The 24,492-nt window shown below is 40.8% G+C and overlaps 1 protein-coding gene and 1 non-coding gene across 5 annotated transcripts in view; one reads left to right on the plus strand and one right to left on the minus strand.

The window, feature by feature from the left end:
• Window positions 1–24,492, minus strand: part of NKAIN3 (sodium/potassium transporting ATPase interacting 3) — a 470,064-nt gene that overhangs the window by 358,049 nt on the left and 87,523 nt on the right. The gene's annotated exons all lie outside the window — the stretch shown is intronic.
• Window positions 11,762–11,828, plus strand: TRNAS-GGA (transfer RNA serine (anticodon GGA)). The gene has a single exon. It is a non-coding gene; the product is annotated as a tRNA-Ser (tRNA).

Raw genomic sequence — 24,492 nt, forward strand, 5'->3', positions numbered from 1 at the left:
CTTGAATTATTATGTAAAATATGTAAATTCACGGACCAAAAGAAATTTCACTTATTCAAACCAATGCAAGTTCTGCTATACTAAGGATTCACTTGAAGTCTAAAATCATTTCACGTGTTTAGAGCAAAAAGTCAAAACACTGCAAGATGTAATTTCAAACACAATTGTCTACCAAACAGAACTCAAATTGCAATTGATATAATTGATAACCCTGGGCAAGGCCAACAAAAGACAATGGAAGGCAGAGGTTTTCAAGATTATGCATGGGATAGAGAAGGTAGAGAAAGAAGTACTTTTCTCCCTTTCTCACAATATGAGAACTCATGGACATTCAATGAAATTGCTGAGCAGTTGGGTTAGAACTGATAAAAGGAAGTACTTTTTCATCCAAAGGGTGATTAACAAATGGAATTCACTGCCACAGGAAGTGGTGGTAGCTGAAAGCATAGACAGCTTCAAGAGGGGATTGGATAAACATAGGGAGCAGAGGTCCATCAGTGACTATTAGCCACAGCATATTGGTGGAACTCTCTGTCTGGGGCGAGTGATGTTCTGTATTCATGGTGCTTGGGGGGCACAGTAGGAGGGCTTCCAGTGTCCTGGCTCCACTGATGGACCTCCTGATGGTGCCTGGTTTTTTTGGCCAATGTGTGACACAGAGTGTTGGACTGGATGGGCCGTTGGCCTGATCCAGCATGGCTTTTCTTATATTCTTATGGGGAAGAATTCTACTGCCACCAACATCATATTTAGATGTGGATTTGTGTGCTCTTCCTGGTCCTATCCATAACTATGCAAACTGGGAATGGCCAGAGGCATATGGGCTTGGACAAGCTGTCCCTGTGGACTGAGGAGTAGCTCAAGAGATACTTGGTTATTCTGCTTGTTGTATATTTACCTATGTTTTTGTATTGTATTTTCGCTGTCTTCTTACTATTGTAAACTGCTGTGAGTCCCTTTGGGGAGAAAAGCATCAAACAAATATTCTGACTAATCAATCTATAAATGAATATTTCATCTTATTGTTAAATGTTATTCTGATGTTACATCATATTTGGAAATTTGGGATTGGTTGTCACTAATATGTGGATGATACCCAGCTTTACCTTACTCTTAGCAGATCCCAGGGAAGCTGCAGAAATCTTGAATGCCTGGATGCATTTTTGGGATAGATAACAGTTAATAAACTGATGCTTAATCCCAACAAAATGGAGGTGCTACTGGTGAGAAGGACTGACTCAAGAATGGAAATTCACAAGAGAAAAATTGTATATGGCTGTCAAGCATGCATATTTCTGAGTGCCATTATAGTTCCTCAGACAAAAAACAGGACACCAAGCTCTCCTGCCCCCCCCCCTTTACAACCTAAGAGCAATAATAAATCCATCTGGCCCAAGGATGTTTAGGTTAGCTTAGCTGGTAACAGTGCGATACGCCTCTCCCCCAGATTCACACAGACAGTCTTATCTACTTGCAGAGGAAGTGTGAGAAAGGGAGATGTTTCTATTCCTTGCATTCCTTAGCATAAAAGAACGTAGTAGTAACCTTTGAACTCGTGACTCAAATTGCATCTGTATATTATCCTTTGAAGCAATCCTATAAAGTAACTATGTGAGTCTGTGCACGTCATTACTTCCAAGGATTCTGTCCTTGATAAATCTATGCAGTTTCTACAATAAAGCAACTTTTAATTCAACAACAAAAGACTGATTATTGAGACATATCGATGCTTGACAATGGCCTACAACAGGGGTGCCCAAACTTACTTAATGTAAGAGCCACATAGAATAAATGTCAGATGTTTGAGGGCCACACAACAGGAAAGAAGGAAGGAAAATGAAAATAACAGTGCAAAGACAGCAACTTTAACTTTAAATGCATCCTCTGAACTGCCAGCTGATGGGGCTGTGGGGGCTTTGAGAGCCACACAATATGTGTGAAAGAGCCGCATATGGCTCCTAAGCCACAGTTTGGCCACCTCTGTCCTACAACTAGGGTTGCCAACCTCCAGAGACATCTAGGGATCTCCTGCTATTAAAATTGATCTCTGGATAACAAGATCAGTTTCCCTAGAGAAAGGTTGGAAAGGGACCGAAGGAAGATTCTGAAGGCATTATATCCTGCCAAGATCCCTCCCCTCCCCCAACCCCACCCTCCACAGACTCCACCCCAAAATCTCCAGGTATTTCCCAACCCAGAGTTGGTCACTCTACCTACAACCCATACGTAACTTGGAACTACTTGAACATTTAAGTTCAGCTGCTTAACTGCAGTGTGTACAAATTGCACTGCAGGCAGCTTTGTTCTGAAGAGCTGGCATAGAAATATGCTAAATTATAATAAAATCAAGAGTATATTATCACACTCATTTTCTCCTTGGTAAACACCTGGTTGGCCTGTGGACCCAATGGCATACACTCAGTTGGGGAACCTAACTCGACAATACATTAGTTCCAAGGAATAAGTCTTGCTATGGCAGGAAAAGTCTTGCTCCATTTGAAGAAGACTTCCACCATCAGAGCTGTTTGAACTAATTAAATGAGTTCAGGGATATGCCACTGTGTCAGAGACAGTTCTGGGGAAGCACAGTAATCTGTAGTAGCAAAACAAAATTCAAGCTTACTAGCACCTCAGAGATTAACAAAAATTTGCCAGAGTAAAGCTCTCATGAGTCAAAGCTTACTTCTTCAATTCATCAGAGATAAGTCTAGTACCTTGCCCAGGGATAAGAATACTGTTATGACTGTCATATATTAGGCCAGGGCTTATCAATTCTTATCAAAATGAAGATGTTAGCATAAGGAAATGTAAATGAGCAAGGAGAGTTAATCACAATGACAGATGAGCATAAAAACAGGCTGAAAATAACCATTGCCCATTTCATGATAATCATCTTTTGCTTTCCAAGAAAACGATGCAACTAGCAATTGTGAGGAAGCACACTATCATGATTTCTACTGTCCAAAGATTTCCTGAAGTTACAATCTAAATATACAATTAAAAAACCTCTTGAAAATCAATAATAAAATTATTACTGTAACTTCAGTGATTTTGATCACATGACCAATGCACAAGAATATTAATATAAACAGCACATAAGCAGAAATTAATTGAACATTAAGCGACTCCTAATGATTATGATGCAAGAAAACAATTTGCAAGATATGGCAAGTTATTAACAACAGCTGTCCCTATGATGGTGTCTCACTTCAGGTGTAAATTAAAACCAGTGATAAATTCTTCACTCAGTTGCATTATGATTTTTTGCAAGGAAAACAGCAAATTGCTGCAAAGAAATGACACTGTAGTGTAAAAAAGAATGCTTTCAGGTATGTTAGTAACGCATTGACTTTGTACTAAGAGGGTGGGGAAAAATCTGAAGAAGAGTGGAAAATAAGGAGACTTTATGAAAATGGCAGAGGATAAAGCGAAGTGAGGAAAGAGACTGACGAGAGATATTTGAGAAAGTTAAGATCAGAGAGAAAAAAGACAGGAGTGCTAGAGAAGCTTAGTGAGGCTGTCTAAAAGGAAGCAAGGGAACAGGATTGATTGGTGGAGACATAAAGTCAAAAAGAAGGTAGAAAGAAGGTATTAAAAGTGACACAAAACTTCTCATCAGACATAGGGTCAGAAAGAGACTATAGAAAAGAAGACAGAAAGATAGCTTGAGAGAGCTGGGTCCTAAGAGCCAAGCAATAACAAGAATATAGCATCGCTTCTAGAGACTACAATTGATATATGTGTAGGATCAGATTACATGGTTCAAAAAATGGCCCTTGGTGAAAGCATGAACCAAGGTTTAATTATAATATATTCTTGATATAGTGATATTTCATTCAAAAATAATGTTCTTTTTCAAATTCATATCATACAAAAAATGAAGAATATATGCACAACCCACTAGAGGTACATATCTGAAGTATACTTTGCATGTAGTAATACTTCATGAAAATCCACTGTATTTATTTTCAATAACTCACTATTAGTCTGGGCTCGTATCACCTTACAAAGATGAAACAAAGATGCTTTTTTTAAAAAGGCAGCTTTTATGTTTGCTTGTTTTCAGTTTACAGAGATTCTCTACAACATCTCAGTGATGAGAAGAAAGCACACTACCCCAGCTCAGAATTGCTTTCACTCGTTCTTATGTCATATGTTCAAGTATTGAGACTTGGCACTACAAGCAGATCCATCTATCCAGTCAATTTTAACCAGGGATTAACTCTGAATAAGTCAATTATTTATGCAAGTGCAGAATTCTTATCACTATAGAATCATAAAGCTGGAAGGGACTTCCAGAGCCATCTAGTCCAACCCCCTGCACAATGCAGGAAATTAACAAACCTCTGCCCCACCAATCCCCAGTGACATCTGCTCCACACCCAGAAGATGGCAAACATTTCACGATATATGAAAGAAGAATTCATCACATATGGCAATCAATCTATATTGCAGTAATGAAGTACTGCCAATACCTATAGGGGCCTCAGTACAGAAATTATCATTGGCTTTCTTTGTCTTTGTGGGTCAGCTGAAAATAACCATGTCATGCCTATTCAGAGGTCCTTCCACAGGCTGTCAATTATTATTTATTACCTATAATTTATATTCCACCCTCTCTGCAAGCGAACTCAGGGCAGCTAACAATCAGTTCAAAACTTCAAAGAATAAATGCAATTAAACAGTTCAAATCTTCAAACAGTAAATACAGTTAAAACATTTTATGGTGTTGTTAAGCAACAACCTAGGCAGGATCGTCCTTTACTAAGAGTGAGCCCATAGTGATTCCAATTTCTCAGTAGTGTAGGGTGGTAGTCCTCTCCCGGTTTAGTTGCCAAAGGCCTGTCGAAATAACTCGGTTTTGCAGGCCCTGCAGAATTGAGAAAGGTCCCACAGGGCCCTTATGGCCTCCGAGAGTACATTCCATATTTCAGGTGCTGCCACTGAAAAGGACCTGGACCATGTAGAGTACAGCCTGGCCTCCCTTTGTTCGGGGATGGTCAGTAGATGTTGCATCCCTGAATGAAGTGCTCTCTGGAGAACATGTGGAGAAAGGTGGTCCTGAAGATGGACAGGCCCTCGATCATATAGGGCTTTAAAGGTCAATACCAACATCTTAAAACAGACTTGGAACACAATAGGTAGCTAGTGCAGTTCTTTCAGCACTGGCTGAATGTGCTCCCATTGAGGGAGCCCCAATAACAGCCGCACTGTTGCATTCTGCAATAGCTGCAATTTCCGAGTCAGGGTCAAGGGTAGCCCCATGTAGAAAGCATTACAGTGATCTATTCTTGAGGTGACCACAGCATGGATCACCATTGCTAGGTCGTCATGTTCCAGGAAAGGGACCAACTCCCAAGCCCACCATAGATGGAAAAAGGCAGATTTGGCAGTAGCTGCAACCTGAGCCTCCATTGTCAGAGGACTCAAGAAGAACTCCCAAGCTCTTGACCTTAGGGGCCAGTATCAGTGGCACCCCATCAAGAACTGGTAAAGGGATCTCCCTTCCTGGGCCACCCCAACACAGACAGAGAACCTCCGTCTTCGTCGGATTCAGCTTCAACTAACTAAGCCTGAGCCAAGATGCTACGGCTTGGAGAGTCAGGTCTAGATTATTCAGGGCACAATCGGACTGGCCATCCATCATTAGATAGAGCTGGGTGTCATCTGCATATTGGTGACATCCCAGCCCATACCTCCTGACAATCTGGGGATAGAACTACACCCTGTGGCACACCACATATAAGTGGGTGCCTTCGGGATGATTCTTCCCCTATGACCACTCTTTGTCCCCGACCTTGGAAAAAAGTGGCCATTCATTGCAAAGCTGACCCCTGGATCCCTGTGTCGGTGAGGTGGCTAGACAGTAGCTGATGGTCAACCATATCAAATGAAGCTGACAGATCTAATAGCAACAGCAGTGCTGAGCCGCTTTAATCCAAATGTCGCATGAGGTTATCCATGAGGGTGACCAGAACCGTCTCCGTCCCGTGACCTGGTTGAAAGCCAGACGGGAATGGATCCAATTAGTTTTCATGTCCAATTCAAAACGTTGGTGCGCTGAGCTTTCAAAGCCCTTCATGGCCAGGGGCCTGCACACTTCCTTCTCCTTGTTATGCTCCCATGTAGCAGCTCCATTCTTTCCAGCAAGGACTGAAACTGTCCAGGATCGGAATTTGTTAATGACTGCCCAATGCCTCTGGAACAGCCTTCTGGAAGATGTCAGGGAGCTCCTACCCACTTGGCTATAAGGTTTTTAAAATCTTTTTATCTGTTATTCTAATGTTACTGTTTTATCAAATTGCTTCTATATTGGTGTTACCTGCTTTCAGTCCTGGGATGCCTGGGAAAAAGCAGGTTTATAAAAAATTTAAATAAATACATAAATATTCTCCCATATGATCATCATTGGAGTCCCTTCACTGTGTACCTTTATCACCTGAAGAACATTGGATGGTCACAAAAAAGAGAAGGCCTGCTCAGTAAGCAACATCAAATTCAGTAAGCCCTCCATAACTATATTTCATTGGGAGACAGTCCTTTAATTTCTGAATATCTTATGATCTTTTGCTACTAGACCTTGAACTGCTGGTCTTGGTTAATGGCTTCTTATGCTGGTGATCGCTTCGATATGCAGCAGTCTGCTAATGTTAATGGTGTATAGATATTGTACAATGTATTGTGGATTGTTCTCTTTCCATATTTATAGGAGACAAAAGTCATAGAATTCTGGGATCCTGTATGAAAATATGACTTTGAAGAGAATTCGCTTTGTTCTCTTTTCTCAGGGTTCCTGTAGAGAAATAACCTTTAGCACCCTGAGCTCAGATTTCCATTCCAGTCACAATATCTGGGCTTATAACATTGCTTGGCCAATTTATGTTCAAAATCAAATTACTGTTCCAGTCATAAACCCCAAGGAGTCAAATATTTACCCCTTCACCTTTTGTATTATAGTAACAGGAAAAGAACAAAACAAAAGGAAGGGGGGTGAAACCCAACCTCATTTTTTTAAAAAAATTCCATATTGACTTCAGTTTATTCAGAAAACCAGAACATTGTCCATGAAACCACTGGCAGCGACACCACATTATTTCACCCCAAAAATCCCAACATCTGCAAAGAACCTCCTGCCTCAACAATGCTTTTCCACAGCAAATAAATTTATTTCAGTTAAAGAGAAGGTTTTCCATCTGAGGGCTGCCACGTTATTCAGACACTGACTGTGTAATCTTTTGTGTCTTTGCTCAGAAGCAAGTTTTACAGTGTTCAATGAGCCTTACTCCGAGTAAGTATCTGTAGGACTAACTGGTGATTAACTTTTCATTTAGCATATACTACCTAAATTCTATTCCAATCCTGTAGAAGTGCCATGTCAAAAAAAAAAAAAAAACATTTCTAGCATACAAATAACAAGGTGCAGTATGAATGGAAATTGCCAGGAAAAAGAAAAAAATAGTTATCCTAAAAAATGCACTGAAAAATATGAAGGTATATGTAAATGCCCCTTGTTTATATCCAAGATATTATATTCTTTCTGATTACTGCTAGTAACAACAGGCAGCAATCCTAACATGAAGGGGCCACATGCAGAGAGTATTAATGAATTTCCTTTAGGTCCAAAGAAAAGTTTCCTAACTATTATATGACTTGTTACATTATATGACATCTCACAGAGGTCTGAGAGAAGCGGAACAGAGCACAGCAGCTCTCATAGCTGAGACAGCTGGAGAAGGTGCTGAGAATTTGAGTTTTTAAAGACTTCATTCTGAGGTTTGTGGGACTACCTAAATTTCTGAGTTGTGATAGCTGGGGAACTGCTCTTTGTTTCGTTGAGTGGACTAAAGGTGAAAGAGATTGAGAGTGATTGCTGCTGATTGCTTCGGAGTGCCTCTGCTCCACCCTCTTTGCATTTTAAGCTGCACCTTGCCAAAGGCGCGAGCCGAAGGGCGAGAGCTAAAGGGCTCTTCGCCTGTGGCTCTTCGCCTAGGGGCTCTCTAAAGACCAGGAACCCAAATCACTGATTTCCTTGTTCTCCCAATAAGGTAAGTTGACCCTCTAGAAGGGGAGCCACTTAAACAAACAGCATTTAAAGAGGACTGTATATTTTTATATATATATATATATATATATATATATATATATATATATATATAATGAAGATCGAATGCCAACAGTGGGGTGGGGGCTTTCCAGTGTTTTGCACTGAGTGTCACATGTACGACTATCTGCCCAAAGGACAGAAGTCCTGGGTGTGTGCTCGATGCAAGGAGCTCCTGGTCCTCAGGAAATGAGTTCGTACCATTGAGGCCAAGGTGACTGCCCTGGGGAAGCAGAGACGGTCAGTTAAGCACTTGGGGAAGACTCTCGGGGGCATATTAGATGAGCCCCGCTCTGAACATAGCAGCCCCGTTGCTGCCAGAGAGCGTGAGGGTCGAGAGGGAACAGGGCACCGTGCTGAGGATAAGGGGAATGCGCCCTCAGAAGGGACCTCTTCTTCGGTTGGTGAGCGGGAATCTTTTTGCGCCAAGGAACCATCCCTGGGCAGGGGGAGAGGGGGGGGGGGTTGGTAGTTGGTGATTCAATCCCTAGGCAAGTAGACAGCTGGGTGGCGAAACCGCGTACTGACCGTATGGTGACTTGCCTACCTGGTGCGAAGGTAGTGGACATTACGTGTGTAGTAGATAGGCTGACAGACAGTGCTGTGGAGGAGCCTGTGGTCGTGGTGCATGTTGGCACCAACGATGTGGGGAAATGCAGTCGTGAGGTTCTGGAGGAAAAATTTAGGCTGCTAGGCGGGTGACTTAAGGCCAGGACCTCCAAGGTAGCCTTCTCAGAAGTCCTACCTGTTCCACGTGAAGGGCAGGAGAGACAGGCACAAATTAGAAGTCTCAACGTGTGGATGAGACGATGGTGTAAGGAGGAAGGGTTTAACTCTGTTAGGCACTGGGATGCTTTCTGGAACAAGCAGGAGCGGTACAAAAAAGACTGTCTCCACTTGCTGCTGGCACTTAAAATCAAAAAGGTGGCAGAGCAGTTTTAAACTAAATCTTGGGGGAAAGCCGACAGGAGATGAAATGTCTCTGGTTCGGGAGGACTCGTCTCAAAGAGATGAAGGGTTGGCTGCTATTTTTCTACCAGGTAACGGATCAGAGTTGTCCATTCTGATGGTGACAAGCAGTATGGACTGTCTGCCAGAGTCTCGAGGCGTCAGGACGAAGGTTGCGGGCCTAACTTGCCTGGGAAATTATAGATGTTTGTATGCAAATACTAGAAGTGTTCGAAGTAAAATTGGTGAAATGGAATGCTTAGTGTTGGGAGAAAACATAGACATTGTGGGAATTTCAGAAACTTGGTAGAATGAGGAGAATCAGTGGGACACGGTGATTCCTGGATATAAGTTATATCGGAAGGATAGGGAGGGAAAGGTTGGAGGTGGGGTGGCTCTGTGTCAGAGAGGATATACAATCCAGTAAGACTGAGGTCAGAGAATTAGATTCCCTTTTAGAAATGCTTTGGGTTGAAATAGAGGGCCCAAAAGGAAATTTAACTATGGGAGTTTGTTATCGCCCACCAAATCAAAAGAGAGAGGACGATTATAATATGATGGAAGGCTTAAAGATAGCGGCTAAACGTAAAAACTGTGTCGTAATAGGTGATTTTAACTACCCGGAGATTGAATGGGTCAATATATGTTCTGGTCAAGAGAAAGAGATTGAGTTTCTTGATGCTCTCAATGACTGTGCTATGGAGCAGATGGTCTCAGAACCTACCAGGGGTGGGGCGATCCTGGATTTGGTCCTAAGTAATGCCCAAGACTGAGAGATGTAAAAGTGATTGCGCCGCTTGGGAGCAGTGACCATAATGTTATTGATTTCACCATTTGTATAAATAGGGAGTTGCCCAAAAAGACCGCCACAACCACGTTTAACTATAAAAGGGGTAAATTCTCTGAGATGAGGAGGCATGTGAGTAGGAAACTGAAAGGAAAGGTAAATATAGTCAAAACCCTTGGGGAAGCTTAGAGACTATTTAAAACTATAATCCTAGAAGCTCAGATAAAATACATACCACAAGTTAGGAAAGGCACAAACAGGCATAAGAAAAGGCCTGCATGGTTAACAAACAAAGTAATGGAAGCTGTAAAAGGTAAGAAGGACTCCTTTAAGCGGTGGAAAACCAGTCCAAGTGAGATTAGTAAAAGGGAACACAGGCTGTGGCAAATCAACTGCAAGACTGTGATCAGGCAGGCAAAAAAGGACTATGAGGAGCATATTGAAAAAAACATAAAGACCAACTATAAAAATTTCTTCAAATATATTAGAAGTAGGAAACCAGCCAGGGAGGCAGTGGGGCCCTTGGATGACCATGGGGTAAAAGGATTACTGAAGGAGGATAGGGAAATGGCTGAGAAGCTGAATGCATTTTTTGCCTTCGTCTTCACTGTGGAAGATGAGAACTTTTTGCCCACCCCAGAACCACTAATTTTGGAAGGGGTGTTGAAAGACCTGAGTCAGATTGAGGTGACAAAAGAGGAGGTCCTACAACTGATAGACAAATTAAAAACTAATAAGTCACCCGGTCCGGATGGCATACATCCAAGAGTTCTGAAAGAACTCAAAGTTGAACTTGTGGATCTTTTGACAAAAATCTGTAATCTTTCATTGAAATCTGCCTCCATTCCTGAGGACTGGAAGGTAGCAAATGTCACCCCCATCTTTAAAAAGGGTTCCAGAGGAGATCTGGGAAATTACAGGAGAGTCAGTCTGACTTCAATACCGGGAAAGTTGGTAGAAACCATTATCAAGGACAGAATGAGCAGGCACATTGATGAACACGGGTTATTGAGGAAGACTCTGCATGGGTTCTGTAAGGGAAGATCTTGCCTCACTAACCTGTTACATTTCTTTGAGGGGGTGAACAAACATGTGGACAAAGGAGACCGATAGATGTTGTTTACCTTGAAAGCTTTTGATAAAGTTCCTCATCAAAGGCTCCTTAGAAAGCTTGAGAGTCATGGAGTAAAAGGACAGATCCTCTTGTGGATCAAAAACTGGCTGAGTAATAGGAAGCAGAGAGTGAGTATAAATGGGCAGTCTTCGCAATAGAGGACGGTAAGCAGTGGGGTGCCCCAGGGCTCGGTACTGGGTCCCATGGTCTTTAACTTGTTCATAAATGATTTAGAGTTGGGAGTGAGCAGTGAAGTGGCCAAGTTTGCGGATGACACTAAATTGTTCAGGGTGGTGAGAACCAGAGAGGATTGTGAGGAACTCCAAAGGGACCTGTTGAGGTTGGGTGAGCGGGCGTCAACGTGGCAGATGCAGTTCACTGTGTCCAAGTACAAAGTAATGCACATTGGGGCCAAGAATCCCAGCTACAAATACAAGTTGATGGGGTGTGAACTGGCAGAGACAGACCAAGAGAAAGATCTTGGGGTCGTGGTAGATAACTCACTGAAAATGTCAAGACAGTGTGCGTTTGCAATAAAAAAGGCCAACGCCATGCTGGGAATTATTAGGAAGGGAATTGAAAACAAATCAGCCAGTATCATAATGCCCCTTTATAAATCGATGGTGCGGTCTCATTTGGAGTATTGTGTGCAGTTCTGGTCGCCGCACCTCAGAAAGGATATTATAGCATTGGAGAAAGTCCAAAAAAGGGCAACTAGAATGATTAAAGGGCTGGAACACTTTCCCTATGAAGAAAGGTTGAAACGCTTGCGACTCTTTAGCTTGGAGAAACGTCAACTGTGGGGAGGGACGGTGGCTCAGTGGTAGAGCATCTGCTTGGAAAGCAGAAGGTCCCAGGTTCAATCCCTGGCATCTCCAACTAAAAAGGGTCCAGGCAGATAGGTGTGAAAAACCTCAGCTTGAGACCCTGGAGAGCCGCTGCCAGTCTGAGAAGACAATACTGACTTTGATGGACCAAGGGTCTGATTCAGTATAAGGCAGCTTCATATGTTCATATGTTCATGTTCATGACATGAAAGAGGTTTACAAGATAATGCATGGGATGGAGAAAGTTGAGAAAGAGGTACTTTTCTCCCTTTCTCACAATACAAGAACTCGTGGGCATTCAATGAAATTGCTGAGCAGACAGGTTAAAACGGATAAAAGAAGTACGTCTTCACCCAAAGGGTGATTAATATGTGGAATTCACTGCCACAGGAGGTGGTGGCAGCCACAAGCATGGCCACCTTCAAGAGGGGTTTAGATAAAAATATGGAGCAGAGGTCCATCAGTGGCTATTAGCCACTGTGTGTCTGTGTGTGTGTGTGTGTGTGTGTGTGTGTGTGTGTGTGTATATATATATATATATATATATATATATATATATATATATATATATATATATATTAAAAAATTGGCCACGGTTTGACACAGAGTGTTGGACTGGATCGGCCATTGGCCTGATCCAACATGGCTTTTCTTATGTTCTCTTATGTTATGTTTTTCTTGATACTATCAAGATCATGCTGACATATCAGCAAGAAAAAGATAACTGATTATTTTGTTTTTATAAAAAAACAAAAACAGGTACAAAGGTCAGCTCATCTGGCAACCCAAGTTAATTTCTATTTCAAAATTATACCTGTATGCACTGACCATTTTTAGCAATCTTATTTTTTAAGTGTGTCACATTTATGGTGCAGTCCCCTGAAAATAGAACAGTGATTCTAGCTATGATGGCTGTAAGCTGCATAGCCAGTCATTAAACACATGGACTACTGATCCATGTACAGTATGGATCAGTTTAACAATTTACCATGTTTCATTAGGTTTAAATATTTTATACCTTCACCATTTATTAATGCTCCCAGTCAAATATGCAAAGACATCAGGATGTAGTCATCTAAATGGAGCAGCCATATATGAAACCAAATTGCATGAAAAGTGTTTTATGAATCCTGTGTATTTTTTAAAAAAATAAATACACAATCACAAACAAAGCCATGGCTTTATAAATTCAGGAACTCAGACTCAAGAGCGGACTTGGTATGTAATTCTAGGAATAACCCGGAACCCATTATACCACAACTAACGAATTTTCCCATTAATGCCAGGGACTCAACCACAATGTTCGAATATCAATCAAATTGATCAAGCTGGATCAATCACTATTTTATTTCAAGAAAAAAGCTTCCCTTGTTTGCTCTCCCCCCTTTCCCAGTCAGGTCATGTTATCTGCTGCCAGTTTAGCACTGGAGATCCTTCTCAGCTGCTTGACTAGTATAGACATTGTTTATATGCAGGACTTTTTGGGAGCAGAAACACAGTTGCAACTGGCTTGGCACCAGGGTTGTGGCCTAATAAGCAAATGAGTTTCTGCTGGGCTTTTTTTTTACAAAAAAAGCCCTGTGTTTGTACACACACACTCTTTTAAAAACCTTCTGGTGAAAAAAAATCAATTTTTATGAATTATAAATAAGTAGAGCCTGCAGATGCTGCATTTTTGTGCAGGTGTGTGTATACGTATGTTTGTATACACACTGGTACACTGAACCATTTACTTCCTGGCAGCATGGATACATCCCTGTCAATCCTTCTTTTCCAAGGACTATGGGAAATTGAAAGTCCCTCAGCATTGATATTAATGTCTGCCACTTCACATTACCTTTCCTTATTCTGAAGAATCTTTAATTGAATGATGAGGAAACTTCCACATGCCAACATTGCTTTCCTGTGTGGCTGGGTTGGAATAACGGCCTCTCTTTACAATACAACCTATGTGTGTACCAAATTAGACTTTCTGTCTGCTGTGAAAGCTCCCTATCAATTTTCATCTCTCTCACTCACACAAAAGAAATCTTGATTTTAAGAACATCTTAATCATTTCGTCAGTTTCTGCAGCTTGGCAGGATAATTCTACATGTTGTTTGTTCCTGATTACCTAGAAGCGTTTGTAATTATTAATTACAGGTGAACTTCAATGGCAATTTGACAAAATTAACCCTTCTTTTCATTAGGCAGCTATTTCCAGTTCTGTTTTTAGTGCCACTTCATTACTTCATATTATAGTAAAAACTGCATTAAAAATTAATTTTCCCTGACCACATATAAAGAAAAAAAATCAAAATATCAAAATTACATCGTATTTATGTGCATCATTTATAGGAGGTTTATTACCGTCCTCCTGTTAAACTACAAATGAGCTTGTATTTACCTTTGAGATCATTAGTCAACTCCTGCTTAATACACTTGCTTAAGATGATTGGCACAGTCCAGGTGTGCATGAAAAATGCACTGGCCCATTTCATTCTCATGCATTTGCTGCCATCTGATATGATTAATCTTTTAGACTAATACTTCTTTCCTGCCCAAAGGCAAAACAGTTGAAAATTGTGGTAAGTCCTTCAACCCAATCTTCCAACATAGTAGTTTTCAAATAAAACAATATGAATTCATTTTGTTACTCATATCCTACAGCTATAAAACAGTATAATTCTTCCATGCCTTATTGATCCCACTGCTGATTTTCATCAGCAGCAGAGAATATGATCCTAGTAGGTAAGGGAATATGATATGCCGAGAGCAATCCTTTAAAAGTCAACTCAGAATCCTACTCACATCTATTCAAGGGGGATTATTCCAAAGAAAAGGTTTTTAGGATTGTACTGCTAGTTAATGAAATCATAGTTTTAACTCCTTTTCGATGGATATATGAAGATTTTGATAATACATTCCAAATATAGTCCTGGAACTGTCTTCTTGTATTATATATCTACTTGTGCTCTAGAAATAATTTCTTATTCCATGTTTAATTATGGCCAAAGACTATTTGAAGAGCACCACCCTAACACCACCAGACTTCTGGTACAGTTCTGATACATGTGGATTAGTCATAGTTGAAGCACCCCACCATTAGTACAGTAAATTAAACACTGACAATCTACTGAATGCGCTTCACAGGGCTTTTTTTTTTAGCAGGAATGCAGTTCCAGCTGGCTTGGGGCCAGGGGTGTGGCTTAATATGCAAAGTAGTCCTTGCTGGGCTTTTTCTACAATAAGCCCTATGTAAAACAATGGTGATATCAGGGGTGTGGCCTAATATGCAAATTAGTTCCTGCTGGGCTTGTTCTACAAACAAAGCCCTGGTGCTTCACATTTCCCAAGTTTCTACAAGCATATGATATGAAAAAGCAATCATTAGATGAACTTTCCCTACTTTCTTTTGAGGAAGATTTCCTGTAATGGTGCTCTCAATCAAATTTAACCAAATTCTGAAGAATAATACAACCTTCTCCAAAGCATGTCAAAATATAAATGCGATTTTATAGCAGGAGATTCACAAGAAACATTCATTATGGGAAGCAAAATGAGAAAAGTCATTACAGTCTTTTTCCATTTATATATATTATCATATAAAAACAAAACACAGAAGTCCGTTAGAAACTAGAGAGTTTTCCTGGGTCAGTGTATTTTGCAGGTACATTAAGACAAGAATAGGTATATATATAGCTCACACAATTCACAGTGCCTGCCTGTGTATACATTTGTTTGTGGGAAACACTGCCGCCTGGACTATGCAAAGATCCAAAATGCTCCCATCCACTCTGATAATCCTATTCACTTTAGAGTTAGCTTCAGACAAGAAAGGGGGGATTATTTTACCCTCCTCCTCTCTAGAAGTCCTCCTTAGACTAGCCTTGCTGTGATTTGAATGTTTCCTCACACCTTCACACGTTGCCTTCCAGTTCTCTGACTTCAGGGACCCCAGCTTCACTAGACTGCGTGTTACTGTTGACAGAGTAATGGCAACATCACTTTTGATCCTTGCCCAAAGCTATCTGCTGGATTTTAAAACAACTGGTACTTCCTGGAGCACAGCCTAGCATCTGCCGACTACCAACTGTTCTCTGAAAGTTCTCCCAGTTTGCGGATTATTGGGGCACACTCTCTTTCAGCAAGGGAAAATGGCCTCAACTGATATCCGTGGCCACATTTATTTATTTATTTAATTCTATTTGTAACACACCCTACTATGCAAGTGAGTTCAGGGCAGCTCCCGACACATAGTAACAAGAGGTAGAAGTGAAAAATTGCACCATTTTAATTCTCCGGCATCTTCTTGAATCATTTCTGTATTTTCCTGGGTTAAGGAAATTTATTCTGGAAGAAAAATCTCATTTGTCTTTTCTAAATTATTCAGGTTACATTACTGCTTTTCCCCTCCTCTTTTCAAGGAGGAAAGAGCACAAGCACATCTTTTACTTTGGTTCATAATTTTTCTCTGAAGACAAAGATAAGCTCCACTCTTATCTGTTTTCTGTTGTTCTTGGAATGATTGTACTGTTCATTATACAGTTTGATGTTATCATACCAGCTTCCTAGTATTCTCTATGGTCTGTTCACTCACTGCTGTAAGTTATTAAACCCTCAGGCCTCAAATGAGGTGATCCTCATTTGTAAGCTTGTGTGCTGAAAATTTACATTTGCAGCAGAGTTATGATTAAAACAACTTCATCAGAGATAACCAGGGCTTTTTGTAGAAAAAGCCCAGCAGTAACATTTTTGCATATTAGGCCACACGCCCTGATGACACCATTATTTAACACATAGGAACTCATTTGCATATTAGGCCACACACCCCGACACGAAGCCAGCTAGAGCTGCATTGCTTTGTGTTCCTGCTCAAAAAAAAAAAAAAAGCCCTGGGGATAACTTACAAACTCTCACAAATAGGAAGAAACACTGGGTGTTCTGTGGGATCTGCTGAAATGAGTTAAATAAGAGCTTAAGTAAAGTTTTTAAAGTCAAAATGTCTGACTTATGATAATACCCATTATTCAGTATTGTTGGCTTCATTAAGAAATCAATTTTGTGGGCTGGAAACAGGAGAGAGAGAAATTTATGTTAATATTTTGCCATCTTGAATGTAGCAGTATTCTTCTTGGTCTGCCAGAATGCTATAAAGTCAAAAATTCAGGTTCTTTGATTCTACTCTCATTATCTTGATTGACAACATCAAAAGCCCTGAAAATATACTTAAACTTGTGAATTGCCATCCAGTTATCCACTTTCCTTCCAGGTTCCTGCCCTGTGTTTTATCTCTGTAGCTAGAGCACTTGAAACAGAAGCCTATGATTAATCCTACCCAAAAGGGATCAGCCATTCAAGCACTACTTGTCTTAACGGGGAAACAGGTTCTCTCTGTCTCTCTCTCTCTGTGTATGGCGTTCATGTGTTTCTACATTGCACTGAATTACATATATGTCTCTCCATCCATCTGAGATAAAGAAAATTTTCTTGGTGTGACCTAGGCAATCTAAACTTTTCATAAACTGAATAATTTCATGTTGTCTTTCAGGATTTAATATCTTGTTAGGTCACATTATTAATTCAAATGCTATTGTATATTTTCAAACTTCTACAGTATGTCACAGAAATCAGTACACCCCGTCACATTTTGTAAATATTTAAGTATATCTTTTCATGTGACAACAATGAAGAAATGACACTTGGCTACAATGTAAAGTAGTGAGTCTACAGTTTGTATAACAGTGATAATGTGCTGTCCCCTCAAAATTCCGCAACACACAGCCATTAATGTCTAAACTGCTAGCAACAAAAAGTGAGTACACCCCTAAGTGATAATGTCCAAATGGGGCCCAAGTAGCCGTTTTCCCTCCCTGGTGTCATGTGACTCGTTAGGGGTACAAGGTATCAGGTGTGAAGGGAGAGCAGGTTATCGCTCTCACCCCCTCATACTGGTCACTGGAAGTTCCACATGGCACCTCATGGCAATGAACTCTCTGAGAATCTGAAAAAATGAATTGTTGCTCTACATAAAGATGGCCTAGGCTATAAGACTGCCAAAACCCTGAAACTGAGCTGCAGCACGGTGGCCAAGACCATACAGCGGTTTAACAGGACAGGTTCCACTAAGAACAGGCCTCGCCATGGTCGACCAAAGAAGGTGAGTGCCCATACTCAGCATCATATCCAGAGGTTGGATTTGGGAAACAGACGTATGAGTGCTGCCAGCATTGCTACAGAGGTTGAAGGGGTGGGGGGGACAGTCTGTAAGTGCTCAAACCATACACCGCACACTGCCTCAAATTGGTCTGCAGGGCTGTCGTCCCAGAAGGAAGCCTCTTCTAAAGATGATGCACAAGAAAGCCCGCAAACAGTTTGCTGCAGACAAGCAGACTAAGGACATGGATTTCTGGAACCATGTCCTGTGGTCCGATGAGACCAAGAAAAACTTATTTGGTTCAGATGCTGTCAAGTGTATGTGGCGGCAACCAGGTAAGGAGTACAAAGAGAAGTGTGTCTTGCCTACAGTCAAGCATGGTGGTGGGAATAAGAACATAAGAACATAAGAGAAGCCATGTTGGATCAGGCCAATGTCCCATCCAGTCCAACATTTTGTATCAGACAGTGGCCAAAATCTCTCTCTCACTATATCTATCTATATCTACATCTATACACACACACACACACACACTGTGGCTAATAGCCACTGATGGACTTCTGCTCCATATTTTTTATCCAATCCCCTCTTGAAGCTAGCTATGCTTGAAACCACCACCACCTCCTGTGGCAGTGAATTCCACATGTTAATCACCCTTTGGGTGAAGAAGTACTTTTTTTTTATCTGTTCTAACCTGACTGCTCAGCAATTTCATTGAATGCCCACGAGTTCTTGTATTGTGAGAAAGGAAGAAAAGGACTTCTTTCTCTACTTTCTCCATCCTATGCATAATCTTGTAAATCTATATCATGTCACCATGCAGTTGACATTTCTCCAAGCTAAAAAGCCCCAAGCATTTTAACCTTTCTTCATAGGGAAAGTGTTCCAAACCTTTAATCATTCTAGTTGCCCTTTTCTGCACTTTTTCCAATGCTATAATATCCTTCTTGAGGTGCGGTGACCAGAATAGCACACAGTACTCCAAATGAGACCGCACTATCGATTTATACAGGGGCATTATGATACTGGCTGATTTGTTTTCAATTCCCTTCCTAATAATTCCCAGCATGGCGTTGGCCTTTTTTATTGCAATCAAACACTGTCTTGACATTTTCAGTGAGTTATCTACCACGACCCCAAGATCTCTCTCTTGGTCAGTCTCTGCCAGTTCATAACCCATCAACTTGTATTTGTAGCTGGGATTCTTGGTCCCAATGTGCATTACTTTGCACTTGGCCACATTGAACCTCATCTGCCATGTTGACACCCACTCACCCAGCCTCAACAGATCCCTTTGGAGTGCCTCACAATCCTCTCTGGTTCTCACCACCCTGAACAATTTAGTGTCATCTGCAAACTTGGCCACTTCACTGCTTACTCCCAACTCCAGATCATTAATGAACAAATTCAAGAGCATGGGACCCAGTACTGAGCCCTGCGGCACCCCACTGCTTACCGTCTTCCACTGCAAAGACTGCCCATTTATACTCACTCTCTGCTTCCTATTAATTAGTTTTATGCCAATAAAGGCTTGCTGTTGCTGTTGCCTATTAATTAGCCAGTTTTTGATCCACAAGAGGACCTGTCCTTTTACTCCATGACTCTCGAGCTTACTAAGGAGCCTTTGATGAGCTTTCTGGAAGTCAAGGTAAACAACATCTATTGGGTCCCCTTTGTCCACATGCTTGTTCACCCCCTCAAAGAACTGTAACAAGTTAGTGAGGCAAGATCTTCCTTTACAGAACTCATGCTGAATTTTCCTCAATAACTTGTGTTCATCAATGTGCCTACTCATTCTGTCCTTGATAATGGTTTCTACCAACTTTCCCTGTATTGAAGTCAGACTGACTGGCCTGTAATTTCCCGGATCTTCTCTGGAACCCTTTTTAAAGATGGGGGCGACATTTGCTATCTTCCAGTCCTCAGGAATGGAGGCAGATTTCAATTAAAGATTACATATTTTTGTCAGGAGATCCACAAGTCCAACTTTGAGTTCTTTCAGAACTCTTGGATGTATGCCATCCGCACCTGGTGACTTATTAGTTTTTAATTAATCAATCAGTTGTAGGACCTCCTCTCTTGTCACCTCAATCTGACTCAGGTCTTTCAACACCCCTTCCAAAATTAGTGGTTCTGGAGCGGGCAAACACTTCTCGTCTTCCACAGTGAAGACAGAGGCAAAAAATACATCCAGCTTCTCAGTCATTTCCCTATCCTTCTTCAGTAATCCTTGACCACTTGGGCATCCAAGGGCACCACTGCCTCCCTGGCAGGTTTCCTGCTTCTAATATATTTGAAGAAATTTTTATTGTTGGTCTTTATGTTTTTTGCAATATGCTCCTCAGAGTCCCTTTTTGCCTGCCTGATCATAGTCTTGCGTTTGATTTGCCACAGCCTGTGTTCCCTTTTATTAATCTCACTTGGACTAGCTTTCCACCGCTTAAAGGAATATTATGGTCTGGGGCTGCGTGAGTGCTGCCAGCACTGGGAAGCTACAGTTCATTGAGGGAACCATGAATGCCAACATGTACTGTGACGTACTGAAGCAGAGCATGATCCCCTCCCTTTGGAGACTGCGCCGCAGGGCAGTAGTCCAACATGATAACGACCTCAAACACACCTCCAAAACGACCACTGCCTTGCTAAAGAAGCTGAGGGTAAAGGTGATGGACTGGCCAAGCATGTCTCCAGACCTAAACCCTATTGAGCATCTGTGGGGCATCCTGAAACAGAAGGTGGAGGTGTGCAAAGTCTCTGACATCCACCAGCTACGTGACGTCGTCACGGAGGAGTGGAAGAGGACTCCAGTGGCAACCTGTGAAGCTCTGGTGAACTCTATGCCCAAGAGGGTTAAGGCAGTGCTGGAAAATAATGGTGGCCACACAAAATATTGACACTTTGGGCCCCATTTGGACATTATCACTTAGGGGTGTACTCACTTTTGTTTCCAGCAGTTTAGACATTAATGGCTGTGTGTTGCGGAATTTTGAGGGGACAGCACATTTACACTGTTATACAAGCTGTAGACTCACTACTTCACCTTGTAGCCAAGTGTCATTTCTTCATTGTTGTCACATTAAAAGATATACTTAAATATTTACAAAATGTGAGGGGGTGTACTCACTTATGTGACATATTGTATATGCCTGATTTTTCTCTTTCGCTTCTCAAAACCCATCATTCTATTTTTTTCTTACAAACATTCAGAAGTCTACACACACAACAGCCTCCAACCCCTTTAAAATATCATACTGTATATGTTACTGATAACAATACAGTAGAGAGTTAAACCACGTACTGAAAAAAAGACGAAGTAGATATTGTATTTATATCCCATCCTCTACTCCGAATCTTGAAGTCTCAGAGTGCCTCACAATCTCCTTTACCTTCCTCCCCCACAACAGACATCCTGGGAGGTGGGTGGGGCTGAGAGGACTCTCATAGCACAGCAGCTGCCCTTTCAAGAACAACCTCTGCCAGAGCTATGTCTGACCCAAGGCCATTCCAGCAGGCACAAATGGAGGAGTGGTGAATCAAACCTGGTTCTCCCAGATAAGAGTCCGCACACTTAACCACTATACCAAACTGACTCACAACATAAACAACATAAACCTTGGGATTATGTCTGAAACATGATGCATGGCCTTTAAAATAATAAGATAAACAAACCCTCCTAATGTTAAAGAAGAAAGGTGTGTAAAGATCAGTGTCTGCTTTTCTCCCGACAATTCTTAGCCTCCACCAGGGTCTCTACTTGTGTTCAACTGATTATGGAATGAAGATAGCTCTCCACAGACAGATTTTCAGAGGGCTAGAAAGCAGAAAAGTGCATCTACATTTCTATCTCAGAAGTTTTGCCATCCAAATAATTTATCTTTTAACATATAACATACGCATAGTTTGCCATTAGGAGAAAAATACATATATATATATATATATATATATATATATATATATATATATATATATAATATATTTTAATGTATTTTTCTCTTAATGGCAAACTATGTGTATGTTACATGTTAAAAGGTAAATTAGTTGGATGACTATGCTTCTGAGATAGAAACGCCTTCCTTTTGGCCCAGGCTTATAACAATAGATACAATAACAGACATTCTCACATTTTGACATATTACTGTTTTATTGCTTTCTAATGCTTATGCTACTCAGATCAAAGGTTTGCTCAATTTGTGAATTTTACTATTCTGTCATTGGATCTTAAAGTTGTACCATTTTGCATTCTGAGCCACAGCCTACCAGCTATGTGTGGCTCTTCTCACTGTACTGGATTCCTCGTCTGATGAAGTGTGCTTAGAGCACATGAAAGCTTATGGTCTGAATAAAACTAAGTTGGTCTTAAAGGTGCAACTTGATTCCTATTTTGTTCAAATATTTCCATAATACTAGCACTTGTAGATAGGCAATAAAATTGATGGGCAGGGATTAAAGACAGGCAAAAGGAAGAAATTACTTTAAAATTGATTAATCTGGAGAATTCACTGTCACATGATGTTGTGATGGATACTAATTTAGTTGGTTTTAAAGGAAAATTAAAGCTTCTGGGGTCATCTGGCTGGCCACTGTGGGGCATAGGATCTGAACTAGATAGGCCATTAGTCTGAACTCACATGGCTTTTCTTACATGCCAATTGTAGTAATGTATGAATTCATTCTGTGATCCTTCTACAAGAAGTTATTCCACAATTCAGATTACTTTCCCCTTTTAAGGCTTTGATAGTGTAATGTCTTCAAGGTGTATCAAGGAAAAAGTGAATACAGTGTTGATCAATTTCTCATTATTTTCAGGAATGTATACTAACTGGATAGGCCCAGCTTTTTAATTCATAGATTTCTTGGATGAATAATGAACAGAACTGCAAGACGTATCAAGTAATGTAACTAATCTATATTCCAGAACTTTTCAGAGATGAAGAGATGCCTTCACTATATTTGAAGAAACTTCACTCTTGTAGCAATCAAAAAACAAAACAGAATTTCTGTGTTTGGACAATTTATGCCAAAAATTTCCCATTTTTTTCCCACAGGGTGTTGTTTCTAGCACTGAACTCTGCCCTCTCAAAAAAGGATCGAAGTCAGTATGAGAAATGTAGACCATGTGCCCAATATGGTAGGGCATCAAATATCATGCTAATATGCACTGTCTGCCACAGTATATGCTCTTGGGTTATACCAACATCACAGAGAATTTTCTGGGTAACTAAATTAAAAGCAAGAGCAGCCTTCTCTTCTGATACAGAAGTAATTCACTTTGCTTTCTTCTATCGGTATCTTATCATAGGCTAGGGTTGTCAGCCTCCAGGTGGGGTCTAGGGATCTTCCACTTTTACAACTGATCAGCTCTTACCTGGATCAGCTCCTCTAGAGAAAACGGCTGCTTTGAAGGGTAGATTCTATGACACTGTGCCATGCTGAGGCCCCTCCCCTCCCCAAACCCTGTCCTCTTCTGGATCCACCCACAAGGTTTCCAGGTGTTTCCAACACAGACGTGGCAACCCTAGTCAGGTCAGATGCTTCCAAGAACATTTGTTCAATTTTTTCTAAGCAAAAACAGATGGCTCTTATACTTAGCTGCAGTCTGAGTACAGAAAGAATTTATAATTTACAAATTTTCCCTTATATTTAATAATTTTGGAGAACTGGTAGTTTTTGAGAACTTGTTGGGTATAAAGTTATTTCAAAGCCATTCCTCATTCTCTTAAGTCCTTCTGCAGACCCAGAAATATTACAGGACAGACAGAAAGCATATTGGGAACTTATCATAAATGAAAAATGTTAAACTTAATTCTAAGGAAGTGATGAAAGGCACTGGACACAAATTCTTTGTGAAGGAACAAGTTCTAGATGGTAATATATCAGTCTGTTTTCAACAGTTTCCTCAGTACTTAGTTCCATTCCCGCCCCCCCCCCAAAAAATATATATATATATGAACCTAGAAGAGCCCAGATTTATCATAAACAGAATATCTGTGGCCTATTTTGGATGATTAAGCTGTCCTTGCAAATAGCATTCTGTTTCAAGTAGCAGGTATGATGAATGACCTGTCAAGTGGAGATACACTTACAGTACTACTATAAACTCTCATCATGTGCTGCTATCTACCAGACTTTACATTTTCCTGCTCACCGCAATCAAGCAGCATTATTAGAATTTGTGAGTTGTTATACATCTATTGTATTGTATTTTGGGGGGAAATGAAATCCTCTCACGGCCCAAATAATTCACATCTTTACAACAATTGTTACACCTCTTCTTTGGATACCATAAATCAAGTGGAATTTTACTTGGCAATTGGATGGGGGGTGGGGTTGTTCCACCTTGTTTCAGTGATCATTTCCAGCAGTGAAGGGCGGGGAGTCATACTTGCTTAGATGGCCTGAATCCCCTTTTAAAATATTTTATTAGTGTAAAATTGCTGTGCCTCAGTGCAACAGGATAATTAGTTTTTTTGTGCATTTCAATTGAGGGAAGAAGCAACAAGAGATATTAGTAAAGGAGTTAACATAGCGCTTGGAATTGCAGTATAATGTTTGTACTGTAAACATCAGAACTCACCTGAT

The sequence above is a fragment of the Heteronotia binoei genome, chromosome 7 (assembly GCF_032191835.1).
Source record: "Heteronotia binoei isolate CCM8104 ecotype False Entrance Well chromosome 7, APGP_CSIRO_Hbin_v1, whole genome shotgun sequence".
NCBI classification, from domain to species: Eukaryota; Metazoa; Chordata; class Lepidosauria; order Squamata; family Gekkonidae; genus Heteronotia; species Heteronotia binoei.